Here is a 15,879-nt window from a genome sequence, read left to right as displayed (position 1 = left end):
TCTCTTAAGAGAAACTGTGCAAATGCAAAAAGAAAAAAAAAAAAGGAAAACACAAACATACATTGCGCTATAAAGGAACAGACACAGCCTCTTAGCATAGCTTTTTAAAAATTAAATGAGTGCCACAAAGCCCCACAAATATGGGCATTTGTAAGCAATTGTCCAGGACATCCCCAAAGGGAGTTGTGGGAGGTGATGCAAAAACTGTGTCACAATGTTGTGGGCTGACCAGCACTTCTGGACTGGATGTAGCACTTGTTGCAGTTTAGCAAACCGTTGCGAATCCTGACATCTGTTCCACTCACTGAATCTCCAAGCCGTCCTTTGCAGATTCCACACATGAAGCACTGGATGTGAAAATAAAGGCTAAGTGTTTCAATGATCGTGGTGGCTCCTTTCCCCAGAGGAAGTCCGCAAGCAGAGCATAACTTCTTTCTGCTTATAGACCTGCTGGGAGATTGGCTAGGAGGAGTGGGAGAGCATGGGGATAACTGCCCAGCTCTGAAATTCTCACGAGGGCTTGTCTTCCTTCTCTCACTGGGAGAGGCAACCTGATGGTTGATGCTTTGATCCACCAGGAGGGTTTTCGGTTTCACATCTTCTAACACATGTGACCGTGTAGGTGACCATGGCTGATTCCGTGATGTGTCCTGAGATAACTCTAAGTTCAGCCTTCAGTCTGGTGTACCAGGCTCAGCTGTTGACAACTGATAGTCCTGATGAATTCCTTTTTGGTACAGAGGTCTCTGGATGTGCTGGGGTCACCGGCGGTACATGGCTCCTTGCTTCCTCTAAAGCATCACTCTTCTTATTCTTTGGCAGGGAGTCATTGTCTTCCTCCCAGAGTGGTCTTTGTCTTTTTTCTTCCTTGTTAGAATCTTCCAAATCCATCTTATTCACTGGCCCATTTCCTTCCGTGAAAGAGGAGGAGGTAGAAATCTGGTCAGCTGAACTTGAAGAAATTGTGAAGGGAGCCATGGTGTCTTCAATGATTTTGCGTTCCTCCTCATAATATCTACACTCTTCTTCTTCCACTTCCTTTTGTGCTGTCTCCCATTCTTCTTTCAATTTGTCCTGTTCCTTCTGGTATCTCTCCTGAAGCAAATGCTCCTGTTCAAGCTGCTATTTCTCCTGCCTGCGGCACTCCTCCTCTGGATCCCATGCCCACAAGTTGAAACGAGGTGTACTTGCAGGTGACTTCTCACTGCTATTAGATTCCACTTGTGAATCAAGATTTGGCAAAGTTGATTGGTTGGTTTCTGGTACTTGGTTCAGGTATGGAAACAACAGAACTGCTTTTGGTTCTGGAGACTTTGGCTTCGTTGCCTTCTGTGACAGCACCAACTCCACCTTCCCACTCATTTCACTCTCCAGTTTCCCCTGTCTTTGTCTTCTGTTTCATGGTCCTTAGGCTGGTGGCTGGGATTGAACTCCACAAAGGCCGCAGGTGGGCTGGCCCGGGTCACAGTTGTTGTAAAGTGCTGACACTCTTGTGAGTCACATTCTGTGTTCCTACTTTCTTCTTGTCCAGTCTGTCTAGTACAGTTTGGAACTATGTCCAAAGGGCCATAAAACCATGCATACCCTTTGACCTAGCAATACCATTACTAGATCTGTATCCCAAAAGAGATTTAAAAAACCAAAAAAGAAAAGGACCTATATGTACAAAAGTATTTATAGCAGCTCTTTTCTGGGGGCAAAGAATTAGAAAGTGAGGGGATGCCCATCAATTAGGGAATGGCTGAAGAAGTTGTGGTATGTGATTATGATGGAATACTATTGTACTATAAGAAACGATGAGCAGGATGCTCTCAGAAAAACCTGAAAAGACTTGCATGGGCTGATTCAAAGTGAAATGCACTGTGCACAAAGTAACAGCAATTTTGTAAGATGATCAGCTGTGAATGAATTAGCTATTCTCATCAAGACAATGATCCAAGACAACTTTGAAGGACTTATGATGAAAAATGCTATCCATCCCCAGAGAAAGAACTGATATTGTCTGAATACAAATTGAAGCACACTTTTTTAACCTTCTTAATTTTTTTGAGGTTTTTATCTATATTTTCTTTCACAACATGACTATTATGACAATATCTTGCATGATTATACATGTATAATCTATATCAAATTGCTTAACTTCTCAATGGGCGGGTGGAGGAAGGGAGAGAATTTGGAACTCAAAGTTTTAAAAAACAAGTGTTTAAAATTGTTTTGCGTGTAACTGGGGGGGAATAAAATACTAAATAAAATACATTTTCAAAAAAAGAACACACCTCAATTTTATTAAGACTCTTCAGCATTCACTCAACAATATCTTCTTACTATGAGCAATGTAAATAATTGCAAAATATAGAGCAGGGATTTTTATCTTTTTTTGTGTCATGGACCCCTTTGTCAGGCTGGTGAACCTATGGACCCTTTCTCAAATCATGTTTTAAAGTGTATATAGTATTACAAAGGAAAACAATTATATTTCAATGTGGTTATCAAAATATTTTTAAAAATTCAGGGATGCCAAGTTAAGAACCATTGCTGTAGAAGATTAAGACAAAACCTAGGTTCAAGTCTTCCTTCTGACTCACAATGGCTATGTGACCCTGGCTAAGTCCCCTGACTCTAGCACTAATCTTCTGCATCTCATTTCTAGAATCAAAGCCCTAAAAGTAATTCATTCATTTGTTATTTCATCCAAAAAACATTAAGTAAGTAACAGGTAAGCTTCTTGAGGGCAGGTCCCCAGGTGGCTGTCTAAGCAGTTATTCATCTTTATTGGTATAGTTTTCTTATAAAGAACTCCCCATATCAAGGAAAGTACAAGTCTAGGCTCCCATCCCTACCCCCTATCTCAACACAAACTCCAAATACAAAATGGACAAACTCTTATGCTAGACCATAGGCGTGGTAGATACATAAGATGCCATCCCTGCCCCCAAGAAACTTACAGGCTAGAATGTTGTGCTGAATCTAACAAGATGAGAAAGGGAAAGGGGATAAGCATTTATATAGTGACTACTATGTTCCAGGCACTGTGCTAAGTGCTTTTTCCCCTAAAATATTATCTCATTGGATCCAATCAAATTTAGTAGGGATGGTAAAAGTTTACGCTTGGGTTCAGAAAAAGAAATTTTTAAAGATTTGATATTTTATTTCCCCCAATTACATGCGAAACCAATCTTTAACACTGAAAAAAAATGTCAGTTTCAAGTTCTCCCCTGCCTTCTCTTCCCTACCCCTCATTGAAAAGGCAAGTGATTTGATACAAGCTATACATGTGCAGTCATGCATAACATGTTTCCATATTAGTCATGTTGTAAAAGAAAATGGACCAAAAAAAAACCAAGAAAAATAAAGTAAAGAAAAAATATGCTTTAATCTGCATTCAGACTCCATCAGTTCTTTCTCTGGAGGTGAACAGCATTTTTCATCATGAATCCTTCAGGAAGTGTCTGTAATCATTGTATTGCTGAGAATAGCTAAATCATTCACAGCTGATCATCATGCAACCTTGCTGTTATTATGTGCAATGTTCTCCTGGTTCTGCTCATTTCATTTTGGATCACTTCATATAAGTCTTTCCAGGTTTCAGGAAAAAATTACAAGTAAAAGATCAGGGAAGCTTGGTTAGACATTGGTTATCTTAATAAGATCTGGGGCTCTTAGTAGACTTAAGGTAATTATGAGTTAACACTATGGTGAAGCAGCCCAAAACCTGAAAGTGACTTTAGGCTGCATCACAAGAAATCTAATATTCAAAAATAATGAGCTGATGGTGCTACTGTTATATGTCCTGCTTGAACAACATCTGTGGTTTATAGAACATACTATATTCAGTTCTTGGGGCTATTGTTTAGAAAGAATACTGATAAGCTGGAGAATGTCAAAAAAGAAGGTGACCAATACATCAAAGGTCACACTAAGATGATTCCATATAAGGAGAAGTTGGAGGAAATAAAGATGGAACCTGAAAAGGGAAGACTTAAGATGTGTGTGTGTGTGTGTGTGTGTGTGTGTGTGTGTGTGTGTGTGTGTGTAATGGGCTACCTTAGGAAGAGATCACTAGAGATTACCAAATAAAGGCTGTTTGATTATTTGAAAACACCTTGGCGATGTCATAGAGGAGATTCGTGGGTAGGTACCAGTTGGACCACATGGTATCTAAGGTCCCTTCCAATGTCGAGCTTCTGTGAACTGAATCCCTGTGTTTCATTGCCAAAGGAAGATTCTCTCCATGTGTGACAGAGTCAGAGAAGTCACATTATACAATATAGACCTTAAGGAGAGCTTCTAATGGACAAATAGCGGAGATATTTTAGAGGTAGGCTTGGGAGCTTTCCTTCATTGAAGCCATGCAGGCAGTTGCCACCTCTGCCTACACATAGCAGTAGCTCTAATCCCTACTATTTTCCCTTGAAGGAGTTTTCACTTCCCCATTTAAGCCCTGTGCTTTTAGAGAATAGAACAACCGAAAATAATCTTGGGAAACCTACCATACTGTGTATACATTGGGATTTTAAAAAAGAATAGAAAACTAGCAATCCAATTATGTTATTGCTTTTACAGATAAAGTTTAAATCACATTTACACATAAACACATTCTGCCCTGGGACCCTTGTGAAATAAAAACAGTAATGGGAAAGACAGATGTGTTTTGCTTTGAACCGCGCTATTGTTAGGATGGTGGAGAAGCCTCCTGTTGTTCAGAGTCTCCGGGCCATCTCTGTGATCCATCACTGTCACCTCGCATAATGGAAGGATTAAGACAGCTTGAATACCTGGGTGGGAGGGGAGGAGAAGCTGGCCTTGTGGTGGTGGTGGGGAATTATTAGAAAAAAAATAGAGGAAACACAAAACATTTTCTATCAGCTCTGGAGCAAGGATCACAAATGCCTGATGATTAGGGGTAAGAGTTATCCCTTCTAGGCCAGGGAGCTTTCAATAGAAACACAAACTCTCATTTATTTGACAAAAGCTTACCTTTATAATGCAGGTTTCAAAGAAACACTAGGGACAGAAGAGACTGAACAAAGTTAGGTATTTCTCAATACTAACTGAGGATTGACCCCTGGCGGGTGGAACAGGGCTATCTAATCCTGAAGCTCCCAAAGGGGACACCCCTTCCCACTTTTTAAAATTCAAAAGGCCATTATGACAATCATGGCAGCTCCTAACAATGAATTGTATCTAGGAATCCATAGAAGGATACAGATTTTCTTAGTTTCTAAGAATCCAATATCATTTCAGTTGTGCCCTAAATACCATGGTTAATATTTGTTTTACTTCAACACAACCAGAGAAGAGAAGGAATTTTCCCATTCATGTTAAAATGAAAGGCACAATACACACAAACTGATAATTTAGAGATTCTTAATTTCTGAAAAAAAATTAAGAAAGTCAGACCAAAACTTTGCAAATTGTTTGGTTTTTATCCAGTGCACTTCATAGAAATCTCTGTCTCTGTATCCATCTGCCTCTCTTGTCTCTTTCTGTCTCTCTCTCTGTTTCTGTCTGTCTCTCTCCATATGTATAAATGCACAGGTACATGTATATCTATATCTACATGTGTGTTGAGTTTTGGCTTGTGTGTGTGTGTGTGTGTGTGTTTTGCTGGACCCATAGTTTCATTGGTAACTCCCAGTGAGGAAATTCCTTCTACCAATACAGATCAATGTCTGCTTTGCAATTTGTAGTCTTAGAAATTTCCCTGGGGTACTGAGAGATGACCTGCTCAGGGTCACTCAGTCAGCATGCTAGACACTTTGCTAAGTACTAGGGATAAAAATCCAGCAGTGGTATCTTTCTTTCCACAAGGAGTTTACAATGTACTGGAGATGACAGCAGTGGGCAGGGGTGGGAGTGAGGGAGGGATGTTACAGAGAAATAATTACTTTAAAAAGAACTACAAAGCAATATCTGGAATTAACCAAAGAGCAAATCAAGAAATACTTCTTGAACTGGTACTTTAGCTAAGCTATGAAAGGAAGCTTTTCAGGCACGGGGTAGCCAGTGCAAAGACATTTAGGAGGAAAGTGGAATGTTATGTCAGGGAACTGTGAGTAAGCCAGTTTGGTTAGAATGTTAAATGGAAGGGGTAGAATAAGATAAATATTATCCTGGAAAGACTTTGGCTTCAAATGCCAAACAGAGCTTATATTTTTACTTAAAGGCCATGGGGAGCCAGTGAAGCTTCTTGAATAGGGAATAACATAGTCAAACTTATATCGATTAGGCAGGTGTTCACAGCATAGACTGGGGAAAAAGGAAGAGACTGGATGACCAATCAGAAGGCTTTAGCAATAGTCCATCTGAGGGGTAATGATGATTGGAATTGTGGTGGTCATGGAGGGAATAGAGAGGAGGTAGATGCAAGAGATGTTAAGAAGGAAGAATTCATAAGACTTATAGCTGATTGGACATGGAGGGTGAAAGTGTAAAGAGCTGAAGAAGACTCTTAGGGGTGAACCTAGGTGACTATAAAGATAGTGATGCCTCTGACTGAAAGAGAGCACAGTGGAAGAGGCCAATAGAGGGGTTTCCTATCTATAATGAACCTGTTGTAGAGTGAGGGACAAACTGGATAGAAAGAGAAAAGATTTCGGGCCAGGGTGCCAATTAATGATAATAGGGATAAAGGAGGCAATATTAATTTATTTATTCACTCATCAGACATTAACCAAGAGCTTGGTGCAGAAGGAACTACAAAGACAGAGGGGGGGGCAGCTAGGTGGCGCAGTGAGTAGAGCACTGGCCCTGGAGTCAGGAGGACCTGAGTTCAAATCAGGCCTCAGACACTTGACACATGTACTAGCTGTGTGACCTTGGGCAAGTCACTTAACCCCAATTGCCCTGCCTTCCCCCCTCCAAAAAAAACCAACACACAAAAAAGACAAAATAGGACACACTCCCTACTCCTAATAGAGATGTGAGGGACCAGAGGTGGATGCTGAGTAATCGCAAAAGCAAGAAAGGTATTCATGGTCCTCTGAGTAGTTAGGACCATGGACAGGGGGTTGGTGTCAGTCCAACACTTTATCTTCTCTGTCACATAATATCCCTGGGCATTTATCTAGGGATATGTTTTATTTCGCTCTTAAAAGCTACTCAGAAATTATTTTAATTGTATTAAATAAATGCAACTATCAGATGTGTATTTCACAGCTAGGCATCAGGAAGACTTGAGTTTAAATCCAGCCTCAGACATTTACCAGCTGTGTGACCCTGGGCAAGTCACTTAACCCTCTTTGCCTCAGTTTCCTCACCTATAAAATGAGCTGGGAAAGGAAATGGCAAACTGCTCCAGTATCTCTGCCAAGAAAACCCAAAATGGGGTCATGAAGATTCAGACACAACTGAAAAATAGCTGAACAATATCAGAGATAGCAACTATCACACCTGCCCTTTCAGGGTAAAGCCTCGCTCTCTGCTGGTTGACTGACTACAGAGGTGAGAGAAATGGAAAGCACTGGGTTTAATGTAAATCTTCAACCAGGTACAGGAAACTGAGGGAGCTCCACTACTCACAGGAATTTATACCAGTTGCAATAGAGATTCCTCTCCTTCCAATGGCTATAACTTCTAGTGAGACAGGTAGGCCTGCAGGAAGGGTAGTAAGTATTACTATGGCTAGTAGGTATTAACTTTGGCTGTTATCTGATCAGCTCTGGGTAAGATTATGAGGAAAATCTTATATAGCATGATGAGTTCACTAGACACCATGGTCACCTAGCATGTAGAATTTGCAGAACTTTGCTTTATGCTAACAGTAATAATTAACAAACAGAGAATTTTCCAACAACAGTAAGAAAGAAGGTTGTTCCTTCACATTTGCAGTAGGCAGAGATTGGATCTAGGCCCAGCTCTGCTTCTGATTTCCCTTAGGAAAGTCACTTAGCCCCTTCTTGTCTTAGTTTTCTCAACTGTAAAATGAGACGGTTGAATAATTGATCTCTAAGGTACTTTCTAGCTCTTAATCTCTGTGGATCTGTGATTCAACAATTCAGGAGTGCCTGATGATGCCTAGGGCAAACCTTCAAAACATGCCTTCTAATCAGTTTTGTAATTCATGATGTGAAACTAATACAAGAAGTAATTAAAATTAATTCAGTTAAAGGGGAGGAAAAATTCGTGACTAGAGTGGTTTCCTGATGCTGGAGGAGTACACGTGTTACATTTCTGTGGCCTCTAAATTTCAGTTCCTTGAGGGCAAACTCTGGGCCACCTGCCCCATTTCTCTAAAGCCCTATCACTGAGCCTTCTCTAAATGATCTCCTCAAGAGAGGTACTCATTAGCAATCCTGAAAAGCTAGAAAGCTGAAAGGAAAAGTAAAGGGCCTAGCAAATCTGACCAAATAAAAAGTTGCATCCGAAGGAGAATTTGCCCTAAATAAGGAATGAAATAGTTCTCAAGCTCACTTGAGAGTCTGATGGGTTTTAGAATCGTAAAAGTGTTGAGTACAAGTAAATCTAAGACAGTTAAAAAGGCTCAGGGTGAGGGGTAAGTAAAGGAGAGGCAGCATTTTGTAGTGAGTTCTGTGCTTGCCCAGGAAGGCTTGGGTTCAAATACTGCCTCTGGTATTTACTATGGGGACATGATGGAAAAAGAATTGCAGAGTCGGGAGTAGACCACTGACAGGAATGAAGGAGTGAACATGGCTGGTCTGGGCATGGGCTTCCTTGAGACTCAGTTTCCTCATCTGTAAAATGAGGATATTGGACTAGATGATCTTTGAGCTCCCCTCTATGTCTAAATCTATGCCCCTGTGACCTACAATATATTTATGATAAGCAGATGGGACAAAGCAATGATCTTTAACTTCAACATGGGAGCTCCTAACTGCTACCAAAGAGGGACCTGGGCCCCAGAGAGAATCAGACTATATTGTCAGGATAACTGCCAAGAATATGAATGATTTTTACCTCATTTGAGGGGCGTATCTGGCTGCAATTATTGGCTCCTGGGGCCCTCAAATAGACCCGCAAGACCTAGTGATTTTGGTACAGGTTTGAAAATTTACCAGAGCACACAGGAAGGGAGAGGTTTTGTAGTAAGAAGTGGTCAAAACCAAATGAAACCAAATTTAACTGCAGGTGAAAATATATGCCGCATGTGTGTGTGTGTGTGTGTGTGTGTGTGTGTATCAGAGAGGCAGCTTTTTCAGCACCAGAAAAATCAGCAGCAGCCTGGGGAGAGAAGTATCAGCAAATGCCTTCTGTTCTCCCGAGCAATGCCCAGCCAAAGGAAAGAATGGCTGATTTTTTGTGAACCCACAAAAATGTGATATTCACCAGTGAGGAAATCACATTTGTACAACTCGATTAAAGATGTTTTTCTCATCCAGGCAAAAATGGGAAAGCTTTATATGAAAATACTTATGGGGGGCCAGGGACCCACTTTTATGTGGTGGAAATACTGGAATTTTTTTTTGGAAGTAGCCACTACTTTGAAAAGTGGAAGTTTAAGTGGCTCTTGGTTTCGTTATTATTCTCAGGCCATGCTCCTTGGGTGATTTATGTGCAGCTAGGACCTCACAAACCACATTTGAATTTCTGGAGCAAAACATTTTTGCGGGAATTGAGTGAGGGTGGAAGCATCCCTGACAGGACCACCCTCAAATAAGCACTTGCAAATAAGTGTTGGACTTTGCCTCAGGGAAAGTGGGAGAGCTCCCTGTGGCCTGGCTGTCTGCTCTGACTCTGTAGGCCACCTCAGCTTCCTTCTCACCATCAGTTCCCTTCCACTTTCTTCCGGTTTCCCTTTCTCCTTCCCCCTTACAGCAATGATTCAAACATCATATATGTATTCGCTAAGAACCTACTGTGTTAAAATCAGTAAGTGAATGTTGCAGAGGCAGGTTTCAGCTTGATACAAGAGGACATTTCCTAACAATTAGAGTTATCCAAAAGTGAAATGGCAGCCTCAGGAGGGTTCCTCCTCATTGGAGGTTTTTGAACTGATGATCCATGAAAACTTGTCAGTCATGTTGGCTCTAGAGGGGATTCTTTTCAAGTGTGGGTGAGACTATCTGACCACTGAGGACCTTTCCAACTCTGAAATTCTGTGACTTTGTGATTATTGAAGGCCAGCATTAGATGGAAGAGATGTCTCTTGGAAAATAGCTATTGTCTGTCTTAGATGACTTATCCCTACCTGAAATGCCAAAAATGATACCATAGAAATCTGCTATAACATGGCTCTTTATCACATGAATTTGGATACAGCACAGATTATTCCTCCTTTTTCAGCCTGGAAGATTATTCCACCACTGTGACCCCTTCCTCTGATCTGTCAGGTCCTCCCAAAACCTCAATTTGAAGGAAAGTGCCTAGACTAGTTGTGTTCACTCCATTTCTCTCACTGCTCCTGAATTTGAAATTCTTTCTCCATCACATCCCCATAAAAGAACCTTCTCTCTCTCTCTCTCTCTCTCTCTCTCTCTCTCTCTCTCTCTCTCTCTCTCTGTTTCTTTCTCTGTCTTTTTTCTCTCTCTCCCTTTATTTCTGTCCCAGCCATCTCTTTAGTATCTTTTTAAAAAAATATGGCTTCCTCCCATTACAACGTATGCTACTTAAGGGCAAGCACCCCTTCTCATTTTGCTTGTATTTGTATTCTCAGTGCTTAGTTCAGGTCCTGATGCATAGTTCTAATACACAAGTGCTTGTTGACTTGACTGTAATTACTACTGTGAATTTCGGGTGGCCAAGGGAGGAAAGTTTGACCTTATAGGTATTATTGACCATGAGTAAAAGGAAGCCCACAGTGGGAAGATTTAGAGTCAAAGCTCCTGAATTCAAAGTCTTACTGATTTGACCTCAGATAAGTCATTTAACTAAGATTATATTAGGGAATCATAGGGTCATGGATGTAGAGATGGAAGGGACCTCAGAAGCTATCTAGCCCAACCTAGTCATTTTATAATTAAGGAATCTGAAGCCTAGGGATGTGTTGCAACAACTCAGCTATTAGCTGCTGTGGGGGTGAAAGACCAATACAAGCCTAACAACAAGAATGCTGCCAGTACAGGTTCTTTTGATCCGCTTTACTAAGGAAAGCAACATTAAAGGGTTAACAATCTCAGTTTAATCGAACATACAAATATCATTCACTTAGTTCAGGGGAAAAAGCCAGCACCCTGAACTTCAGAGAAAATACAAATGAATTACAAATATCAACAGACAGACCTTGTCTGATTCAAACCTCAATTCATAGTTACCAGGGTTTAACAAAGTCCCAACATCCAGGTTTACAAGCTAGAGGGCTCTTAACTACAGCTGCCCAGGGTCTCCACATCAACACACCACCACGAGTGAGAGCCCCAAGGGAGAACGCCAACCTCTGGGTTTATATATCTTGTTCAGGGTCAAAGGAGAGGCACACATGCAACTCACAAACGTGACTTAATAGCATCACAAAAATTTGACTTAAACCCATGTGGTCTAAAAGCCTCTGATGTCACAAACATGTCACTCAAACCCATGTAAACTAGGCTTTCCCTTGAGGAGAGGAGGTCATCAAGGACTCCTAATTTAATCAAGGAAACAAAGGCCAAACTCTTCAAGGGAACTTGATTGAATAAGTGTTAAAAGCCCATCTTCATTACCAATGTGGTATGTTAATTGATTTTTTCAAGGTAACCTAATAGTAGCTGTCAGGGGCTGGGTTCAAACCCAAGTTCTCTGGCTCTAGAGCCACAATGCTTCTCAGGGCACCATGTTACCTACAGCCTTAGGATTTTCTTGAACAAAGTACCATCAGCTATTCCACTCCTACCTCTCCAAATTATCTAGTATTGGCGGTAAGTACCAGGCTTTCCAAGGCAGCAAAGATCCCTGAGGGCTTATGACATCAGGAAAAGTTTCATGGAAGAAACAAGGTTTGAAGTAAACATTATAGGGTAGGTAGAATTTGAAACATGGAGAGAAGGGTTGGGAATGAATTGCAGTCATGAAGAGTAGGGGAAGAAATTGGGTGTCAAGGTATTGGACATGCTTTAGAAACTGAAGAAAGTAAAGCTGTCTAGCTAGACTGAAAGGGACCAAAGATTAAATATCCATTTGCCACTAATTTAGAATAACTTTAGAAGCTTTGGAAATAAGAACTAGAGAGACAATGAAGTGGCTGGAGGGGAAGCCGATTTTTCTGTGGTTAATGGAGAATACCACACCCACAGAGACCAAGCCCAACTACCCACTGTTATCAAATCAAAGATAATTCCCTTCATTTACCTTTGAATCCTGCACACTTTCAATGTCCTGAAAGCTCTCACTCTATTTCTGATGCCAGGAATGTCTTTTCTCCCATTTTTCTCATTTTTGTCTGACTTAATTCTTTCCTATCCTGTTAAATGCTATCTCTCCCATGGAACCTTCCCTGACCTTCCTTGGTTCTCACATAGCAATTTGTCTGTGCTGTCCAATGTTCCCTGTGTGTGTGTGTGTGTGTATGTGTGTGTGTGTATGTGTGTGTTTCCCATTGAGGTTTTATTGTTTGAATCTTGTATCTCTACTGGACTGTAAATTCCAGGCAGGAAAGTTTGACCTTATAGGTATTATTAAGAATGGGTAAAAGAAAGCCCACATTAGAAAGATTTAGAATCAGAGCTCCTAAGTTCAAAGTCTTACAGGTTGGACCTTGTATAAGTCACTTAACTATTACCTCATCTATAGATTTGGACCGGGGTGGGTTATAAGGATTCTTAAAGTCCCTCTCAATTTGAAATCTATGACTCTATGATTAGATAATGAATCCGGATGGGCATACTCTTCTCAAAAGAAATAGAATCTTTAAAGGCACAAATGGTCCATGTAACATTGCATATTAAGAAGATTTACTCATGAGGAAATTATGAAAGTGTGGTGAGAACATTTAGTTTTCAAAGATCAGTGAATAGGGAAACAGCAGCAGTTTTGTCATTGTTATGTCCTATAGGCCACCTGGACAGGCAGAAGAAAAAGATGAGGAGTTTGGAAAGCAGATTACAAACCTGTCACAGAGGCATGACAGGGTAGCAATTTGGGCCCTCAATTATCTAGGCATCCGCTATGCCTCCCTCTCTTCCAAAAGTATTTCGGCTAATCATTTCTTGACTTGACTTAATGATAAGTTCATCCTTCAAAAGGAAGCAGAGACCCCCAAAGGAGGAATTCTACTCTGTAAAAAAATTTCTATTCTTACTAACCAAGGAATTGATTTCTGAGAAATAATGAGAATCCTGGGGTAAGTGAGGACTTTCTCCTAGTTCATGATAGAAAAGGAAAGGAAAACCAGACCTGCTCTAAAATGCACTCTAGATTTTTTTGAAAGCAGATTTCAAAAGGTTCAGAAGCAGAAGAGGTAGAATCCTGTCAAGATACGATGTTGTCGTTGTCCTGCAGTTGTTCCAGTCATGTCTGACTCTGTGATCCCACTTAGGGTTTTCTTGACAAAGATACTGGAGTGGTTTGCCATTTCCTTCTCCAGCTCATTTTACAGATGAGGAAACTGAGGCAAACAGGGTTAAGTGACAGCTAGTAACTGTCTGATGCTGTATTTGAACTCACATTTTCCTGACTCCTGGCCTGGGCTCTATCTACTGCACTACTTACCTGCCCTTACATTGCTATGATTAAAATGGCTTCTTGAAAGAAATGGGTGAGCCAGTCAATGGTAAAAAGGAATTTCTTTGGTCTGCAACTATGAGTTCATTTGCGGCAAGAATCCCCGGCATGGAAACTCTCCACTGATATGGACCAGCAGTTCTTCTGCTCTTCCCAGAATCACAGAGCTGGTTTCTTTCAAAAATAAGTTTTGAAAACAGCTCTTATTCTCTACAAGGCCAACTCTTTATCTGCCACACCATGCTCTCTCTTGATAGGCTGAAAACAATATATCTCCCAAGAATAAAATTCTGAAGACACAAAGGAAAATGATGCTGATGAGGAGGAAAATGGGAGATATCTAAAGAGACTGATATGGCTACATAGAGAATGTATAACCAATTTGTATTTTTGGAATATGTATTCGGAAAATGGACATAAGGGCAAATAATGGGGCAGGCCTGAGTGGTAAGGAGAGGGAAGACAAAAATGTGTCCCAGTCCTGTGAGAATTTTGTCACAGTCCTAAAGATCAGAATGTGCTTAGTTTGGTGAAGTAAGCTTAGGTTGGCAAAAAAGCTTGGGGGTGGGAGAAGTTTTTTTTAAAGCTAAATTAGAGAACAGGGGTGGATCCGGAAGGGACAGAGACTACAGCTTAGAATGGTTAGAATGATGACCAGCAGTGTGGTACAGTAGGAAGAACGCTGACTTTGAAGTCAGGGGATCTGGGTTTGAGCCTAGCTCCATTATTTGTTACTGTGCAATAGGGAACAAGTCAGTGAACCCATCTGGGCTTCAATTTTCTCATCTATGAAATGAAAGAATTGAACTAGATGATCTCTAAGGAACCTTCCAGGTCCACATATCTGATTTTATGGATAGAAAAGGCAAAGGTGTTCGATTGTAATTTTGCCTCTGTTTTCTCTGATGAGAACAATGGCATTCATGCTGGCAAGGACAGAACAAAAATGGCAAATACAGCTTATACAGTATAAAGATAAGGGCATAGCAAGATAGTACCTACCTGCCCTTAGTCAATTCAATTCTTCTGACCCATGCTTGGGTTCTGAAAGAACTGGAAAAAATTATTTCTGAGCCACAGGAGGGGATACTTGAAAGAACACAGAGAATGGAGTGGTACTGAAGGATTGGAGAGGGTCAGATATTGTTTTAAAATATTTTTCATGTTTTCAAAAAATAAAACAGATTTTGCAAACTACTGGCTAATGATGTGATCTTGACTTCAATTCTTATAAAAATTTTAGGATGAATTATTAAATATATGATTAATGAACATCTAGAAATCATAAGGAGCCAGGATGAATTCATCAAGAAGAGGGCATGCCAGACTCATTTCATTTCCTTTCTTGAAAGGCTTACTTAATGCTTAAATTTTGCTATAGCTTTAGTTTCTCTGGGTTTCAGCAAAGTGTTTAGTAAAGTATCTCATTATTCTTATGTAAATGATGGAGAAATGGGGGTTAGATAACAGTACAATTAGATAAATTTGAAGCTAGTTGGACTCAAAAAGTGTCACTAATATATAGTTATTAATTTAGAAGGATATCTCCAGCATAGTATCTAGGAAATCTATGCTTGGTTGACTCTGTGTCAGATAAAGGCATAAACCTGCCATGTTCAACAAATTTGTAGATGACTCAATACTGGGAGAGAAAGAGAACATGTTGGATGAAAGTCAGGCTTGAAAAAGATCCCAACAGGTTAGAACATTGATGTGAACCCAAAAGATGAAATTAAATAGGGATAAATCATTGGTACATATATGAGCTGGAATTTGAACTCAGGTCTTCAACTCCAAATTCGCTAGCCTTTCTACAGCACCATGCTATAATGACAAATCTTATATTTATGTGCAAAAACTGAACCTGATAAATACAAGACAGGGAAGAGGAGTTATCATTAGATGTCAGATTATTTGAAAAAGATCTTCAGGTTTTAGTGGGATGCAAGTTTGATACTAGCCAACAGTTTGATATAGCAACATAACCAAAAAAAAACCCCACAAATGCAATCTTGCAATTCCATTATAAGCTGGTGATGGGTCCACAGTATTCTGATCTAGTCATTTCATATATAGAATATTGCATTCAGTTCTAGGTACCATTATTTAAAAAGGAAGCTTAGAAGCAGCCAGGATCATCCATGGTGACTCAAAGTAGCTCAATGTTTAACAAATGTTTGTTGAGTAATTGAAAGTGGTTAGCCTGGAGAAAAGAAGACTCTTAGATGTACTTATTAGCTTTCTTCAAGTATTCCCAGAACTGTCAGGTGGAAGAGTTCTTGTCAA

At 40.3% G+C, this 15,879-nt stretch overlaps 1 pseudogene; it reads right to left on the bottom strand.

The window, feature by feature from the left end:
- Window positions 1–209: 209 nt before the first annotated feature.
- LOC118854701 overlaps window positions 210–15,879 on the bottom strand; it is a 92,376-nt pseudogene continuing 76,706 nt past the window's right edge.

This window comes from Trichosurus vulpecula, chromosome 6 (genome assembly GCF_011100635.1).
Source record: "Trichosurus vulpecula isolate mTriVul1 chromosome 6, mTriVul1.pri, whole genome shotgun sequence".
Lineage (NCBI taxonomy): Eukaryota > Metazoa > Chordata > Mammalia > Diprotodontia > Phalangeridae > Trichosurus > Trichosurus vulpecula.
The sequence above is the reverse complement of the archived record's forward strand: the minus strand, read 5'-3'. Positions and strand labels throughout refer to the sequence as shown.